Source organism: Pipistrellus kuhlii, unplaced genomic scaffold (genome assembly GCF_014108245.1).
Source record: "Pipistrellus kuhlii isolate mPipKuh1 unplaced genomic scaffold, mPipKuh1.p scaffold_m20_p_21, whole genome shotgun sequence".
Lineage (NCBI taxonomy): Eukaryota > Metazoa > Chordata > Mammalia > Chiroptera > Vespertilionidae > Pipistrellus > Pipistrellus kuhlii.
The window spans coordinates 11,937,591-11,944,572 of NW_023425520.1; positions in this window are offsets into that span (position 1 = coordinate 11,937,591).

Below are 6,982 nucleotides of genomic sequence, written 5' to 3' on the forward strand. Positions count from 1 at the left end.
TATCACCTCCACACCCCCACAATCACCACATTGTTGTCCAGGTCCATCAGTTCTCTCTTTCTTCCCCCACCCCCTCAATCCCTCATCTATCTCCCCCACAACTCCTACCCCAGAGTTGTCTGCCTGCTCTATGAATCTGTCTCTATTTTGCTTGTTTGTTCATTTTGTTCATTATCCTCTACATATGAATAAGTTCATATGGTACTTGTCTGTCTCTGGCTTTTTTTCACTTAGCATAATGCTCTCCAGGTCCATCCACGTTGTCACATTTTTCCCCCATCTATTTTTAGAGAGAGTGGAAGGGAGGGGTAGAGGCAGAGAGAAACATCGATATGAGAGAGACACATCAGTTGGTTGCCTTCCCATGTGCCCAACCAGAACCAAACCCATTTCCCTTCTGTCCTCTAGCCAACACTCTAACCACTGAGCAACCCGTCTAGGGCACCACAGCCTTTTTATCCACTCACTTGCTGATGGGCACTTGGGCTGCTTCTACATCTTGGTTGCAGTAACTAATGTGGCAATGAACACAGGGCTGCATATATTCTCTAGAATTCGTGTTCTGGGATTCTTCAGGTAAATTCCCAGAAACATTCACATTTCTTTCCACCTCTGCTTCTGTGATGGCCATGGTGGGAGAAGTGACCCCAGAGGAGCTGGCAGACACTGAGTCCAAGCTGCCTCTAGGAGAGCTAATTCAGAAGAGCACACATTGCCTGTAATACACACTTCCAAACGCGCCTCTGACCTGAGATGCTCTTGTAAATAAGTATTTAATGTCAGTGTTCCATCTCCTGGAAAGATGGAATCCGCTTATATATGACTTCCTTCATCTCCACCGTGCTGGAAAACGGTGGGTATTCCTCCCTCCTTCCTGCTCACTCTAAAAGAGCGAGTTCATTCTTCCAGGCGTGGTGGTTCCTTAATGACATCCACTCTGCCCTGCATCTGTTACTCTGAATTTTAAAACGCTGCCATTTGAAATTACTCTGATCATGAGTTGCTTTCCCTCTCCCTGTGAGGTCATTTCACAAACATGAAAATAGCGAGTACTTGCAGCCCAGAAAAATGCTTTCCAGTAAACCACAGTTGCTCTTGCCCAGCTGCTGTGGCTCAGTGGTTGAACATTGACCTATGACCCAGGAGGTCACAGTTCAATTCCTGGTCAGGGCACATGCCCAGGTTGCAGGCTCGATCCCCCACTGTGGGGTGTGCAAGAGGCAGCCAATCAATGATTCTCTCTCATCATTGATGTTTATATCTCTCTCTCCCTCCCCCTTCCTCTCTGAAAAATATATTTAAAAAAATTATAGTTGTCCTGTCAGAATGGCTACCATCAATAATTAATAAATGATAAGTGCTGGCAAGGACTTGGGTAAAAGGTACCATAGTGCACTGCTGGTGGGAATGCAGCCTGGTGCAGCCACTGTGGAAACAGTATGGAGTTTCCTCAAGAAATTAAATAGGGGACTGCCATTGGACTCAGTGATCCTACTTCTAGGAATATATCCTAAGAATCCCAAAACACCAATCAAAAAAAATATGTGCTCCCCTATATTCATAGCAGCACAATTTACCATAGCTAAGATCTGGAAACAGCCCATGTGCCCAGCAGTAGACAAATGGATAAAAAGCTGTGGTACATTTACACCATGGAATACAATGCAGCAATATAAAAGAAGGATTTCTTACCCTTTGAGACAGCCTGGTGGGACCCGGGGAGCATTATGCTAAGTGAAATAAGCCAGACAGAGGATCAGTGCAAACTGCAGGGTGGGGCCAGCTCCCGCAGTTGCTGCAGATTTAAGGCAGTAAATGTCCTCTGGGCGCTGCTCTGTTTCACACCTGGTGCGGAGGATAAAGCTTAGTGGTTGTTTTCCTTTTTTTTTTTTTTTTTTTTTTAATTTTTCTTTTTTAAAAAAATAAATCTTTATTGTTCATATTATTACAAATGTTCCTTATTCCCCCTCCCCCCCTCCATTTCTCCCCTCCACCAGGTTCCCACCCCACCCTCTGCCCTTTCTCCACCCCCCATTGTCCTCACTCATAGGTGCACAGTTTATGTTCAGTCTCTTCCCACATCCCCCTCTCCCCTTTTCCCTGAGAATCGTCAGTTCACTCCCCTTCCATATCTCTGATTCTATTATATTCACCAGTTAATATTGTTCATCAGATTTTTAAAAAATTCCCTTGGTTTTTAGATTCACTTGTTGATAGTTATGTATTTGTTGATCATAATTTTTTATCTTTATTTACTTTCTTTTCCGAAAGAACCCCCTTCAGCAATTCATATAATTCTGGTTTGGTGGTGATGAACTCCTTTAGTTTTTTTATTTTTTTTATTAGAGAAGCTCTTTGTCTGGCCTTCAATTCTGAGTGATAGCTTTGCTGGGTAGAGTATTTTTGGCTGTAGGTTCTTGCTATTCATCACCTTGAATATTTCTTGCCATTCCTGTCTGGCCTGCATGGTTTCTGTTGAGAAATCAGCTGACATATGGGTGCTCCTTTATAGGTAACTATCTGCTTTTCTCTTGATGCTTTTAATATTCTCTCTTTGTCTTTTGCTCTTGGAATTTTAATTATGATTTGTCTTGGTGTGGTCTTCTTTGGATTCCTCTTGTTTGGAGTTCTGTTCACTTCCTGGACTTGTAAGTCTAATTCTTTCACCAGGCAGGGGAAGTTTTCTGTCACTATTTTTTTCAGTATGTTTTTGATATCTTGCTCTCTCTCATCTTCTGGGACCCCCATAATTCTGATGTTGGTTCGCTTGAAGTTGTCCCAGAGGTTTCTTACATTATCTTCAATTTTCTGGATTTTCTTGTCTTCTTGCTTCTGCGGAGGAATGTCTTCTGGCTCTTTATGTTCCAGATCTTTGACTTGATTCTTGCAATCTTCTATTCTGTTTTTAGGACTCTGTATAATATTTTTTATTTCAGACAATGTATTCTTTATTTCTTGTTGATCCCTTATTATTTCTTGTTGATTCCTTATTCTTTTTAAAAAATATATTTTATTGATATTTTACAGAAAGGAAGAGAGAGGGATAGAGAGTTAGAAATATCGATGAGAGAGAATCATCGATCAGCTGCCTCTTGCACACCCCCCACTGGGGATAAGCCCGCAACCAAGGTACATACCGTTGACCGGAATCGAACCCGGGACCTTTCAGTCCGACGCTCTATCCACTGAGCCAAACCGGTTTTGGCTCTTATTATTTCTTGTTGATCCCTTATTATTTCTAGTTGATCCCTTTTCATATCCTCATAGGTCTTATCGACCTTTTCTAGGAAATTCTTGAAAAACCTTATAAGCGTGGTTTTGAACTCTATATCCAGTTGCTTTTTGTCCTCCATTTCTTTCGTTTGTGATCTGTTTCCTTGTCTTGGCATTTTCACAGCTTCGCTGAGTTGGTAGCCTTAAAAGTCTCTGTGTTCAGCTTGGATGGGGCGGAGTTTCAGGGTGGAGCCTACAGCCGTGGCTTCTGTCAGCCACGCCCTATGAGGCTCCTGAGTCTCAGTGTTCCTCAATGTCCTTCAGTACTCACTGCAAGCACCTCTGAGAGAAAGGTGCCCTCGAGTTTCACTGGCCACCAAAGAGTCTAGGCTCTCCCCCAATGAGCCTGGAGCTGGGGTTTAGGTCAGCTGGAAGTGGAGTTGGATGTGGCATTCAGAGTGGTCTGGAGCTTTTGTCTCCTTTCTGCTAGGGCAATCCAGCAGCATAGTCAACTGCCGGTTCTCTGCGCACAATGTGCGTGCCTCTGGGACTTCCCTTTGCCACTCCCCTGGCTTTCCACCTTACAGTCCAAGCTCCCTCTGTATGAACCTGGGTCCCCGGGGTCTGGCCTAGACCTGGGGTTCAGTGCAGTCAGAACTGGGGCTCAGCACAGTCAGGAGCTTTTATCTCCTTTCTCCTAGGGAACGCCAGCCAGGCACCCAGCCTCCCCCTCCTCTCCGGCTCTGTCCTCTCCGTGCACCGCATATCTCCATACCTTAGGCTTTTACAGCTCCTCTGCTTTTCTTTCTGATTTTCTCTTTTCTTCTCATTGTAGAATTTCCAGTCAGTGGACTTTCCTGTAGTTCTGGGCAATGTCCATTTTGTATTTTAGTTGTATTTTATTGAAATTGTTGTGTGTGGCTGCGGTTAGGTGTTTACCTGTGCAGCCATTTTGGATCCTCTCTAGTGGTTGTTTTTCACTCCTCACCCAAGTATACACTTTCATTTATTTGAAAGAAAGGAAGTGGGGGTGGGGAAGGAAGAAAAGAGAAAGAGAAGTAGAAACATCCATTTGTTGTTCCATTTATGTTATGAATTCATTGGTTGATTCTTGTATGTACCCTGATTGGGGATCAAACCCATATTGGGACAATGCTCTAGCCACCAGGGCCAGTGACTTAAATATTATATTTCAAACCATTGATTTTTGGTGAGTTGATTTATGAAAGTTAGAGGCACTAAACTAGGTCCATGCTGACACTGAACAACATCCAGAGAGAATATAAGTATACGCAGACTTTTGAAGTATCTCAGATGGAAAACATATGCAATTAGAACATACTGTTGCCCTAGCCCTGTGGCCAGCAAACTGTGGTTCACGAGCCACATATGGCTCTTTGGCCCCTTGAGAGTGACTCTTGCACAAAATATTACAGCCTGGACTAGTCTATTTTGAAGAAGTGATATTAGAAAAAGTTTAAGTTTAAAAAATTTGGCTCTCAAAAGAAATTTCAATCATTGTACTGTTGATGTTTGGCTCTGTCGACTAATTATTGTGGAGCAAACTTGAGTGAATGACCACTGGAGTCCAGACCAAATTAAAATTTAGGGAGCAACTGCTCTGCCTTTCTTCATGTAAGGAGTCCAGAGAGCAGCCCCAAACCTTTGTGCAGGAATGCTTTTAAGCACATTTACCACATCTTGTTTTTGCAGAGCAAGTAATTTAAGACAAAATAGTTTTTCTTAAGTAATGTCAGGGTCATGTTATTATCATTATTTTTAAATAAATCTTTATTGTTCAGATTACTACAGTTGTTCCTCTCCCTCACCCCTGATAGCTCCCCTACACCTGGTTCCCATCCCACCCTCTTCCCTTACCTCACCTCCCCACCCCCCGTCTGTCCTCATGCATAGAGATACAATTTTTGTCCAGTCTCTTCCTGCACCTCCACACCCCTTTCCCCCTGAGATTTGTCAGTCCACTCACTTTCTATGCCCCTGATTCTATTATACTAACCAGTTTAATCTGTTCATCAGATTTTTTATTCACTTGATTTTTAGATTCACTTGTTGATAGATATGTATTTGTTGTTCATATTTTTTATCTTTACCTTTTTCTTCTTCTTCCTCTTCTTAAAGAATACCTTTCAACATTTCATATAATACTGGTTTTGTGTTCATGAACTCCTTTAGCTTTTTCTTTTTTAATATATTTTATTGATTTTTAACAGAGAGAAAGGGAGAGAGATAGAGAGCTAGATGAGAGAGAAACGTTGATGAGAGAGAAACATCAACCAGCTGTCTCTTGCACACCCCCTACCGGGGATGTGCCCACAACCAAGGTACGTGCCCTTGACCGGAATCGAACCTGGGACCTTTCAATCCGCAGACCAACGCTCTACCACTGAGCCAAACTGGCTTCGGCCTTTAGCTTTTTCTTGACTGTGAAGCTCTTTAGCTGACCTTGAATTCTGAATGTCAGCTTGGCTGGGTAGAGTACTCTTGGTTGTAGGTTCTTGCTATTCATCACTTTGACTATTTCTTGCCACTCTCATCTGGCTTGCCTAGTTTCTATTGAGAAATCAGCTGACAATTGATAGATCAAAAATGAAAGAAATGGAGAACAAACAACTGGAGATAGAGTTCAAAACCACAGTTATAAGGTTTTTCAAGAATTTCCTAGAAAAGGCCAATAAATTTAGCGAGACCCTCGAAGATATGAGAGAGACCCTTGAGGATATGGGAAAGGACCAACTAGAAATTAAACATACACTGACTGAAATAAATATTATACAGACACCCAACAGCAAACTAGAGGAATGCAAGAATCAAGTCAAAGATTTGAAATACAAAGAAGCAAAAATCACTCAAATAGAAAAGCTAAAAGAAAAAAAGAATCCAAAAATTTGAAGATAGTGTAAGAAGCCTCTGGGACAACTTTAAGCGTACCAACATCAGAATTATGGGGGTCCCAGAAGAAGAGAGAGTGAAAGATACTGAAAACCTATTTGAAGAAATAATGACTGAAAACTTTCCCCACCTGGTGAAAGAAATAGACTTACAAATCCAGGAAGCACACAGAACTCCAAATAAAAGGAATTTTATTCAAAATCCAAAGAGGACCACACCAAGACACATCATAATTAAAATGCCAAGAGCAAAAGACAGGGTCATATTATTGATGACCATATTATTTGCAGGGTCATCCTGTTCTTAAAAAAACTGACAGTGTTCTATCTTGCAAGGCTATTTTGTGAGATGCAGCTGAGATTCATGGTTAAGTCGACTAGGAGGAAGCATGCTCAAAAATTTCTACTCTCTAACATAATGCGTTTGCTGACCACCACCCTAGCCGATTTGGCTTAGTGGATAGAGTGTCGGCCTTCAGACTGAAGGGTTCCAGGTTTGATTTCAGTCAAGGGCACATGCCCAGGTTGCGGGCTTGATCTCCAGTAGGGGGCATGCAGGAGACAGCCAATCGATGATTCTCTCTTACTTACCATTGATGTTTCTATCTATTTATCCCTCTCCCCTTCTCTCTGCAATCAATAAAAGTATATTAAAAAAAAGAAAACTGGGACCTCTTCGACTTTGTGGAGAAGACAAGAAACCCAAGAAGCACAGTTTGGCTACAAAACCAAGTAACAGCAAATGTGCATGTACGAGACTGTTCTCCTGTTTATGAAGTAAAGCCACTGCCCCTGAGATGCCCCAGCCCACCCCACCAAGCATGTCCTAACTGTCCCTGCAAACAGCACAGGCAACCCTG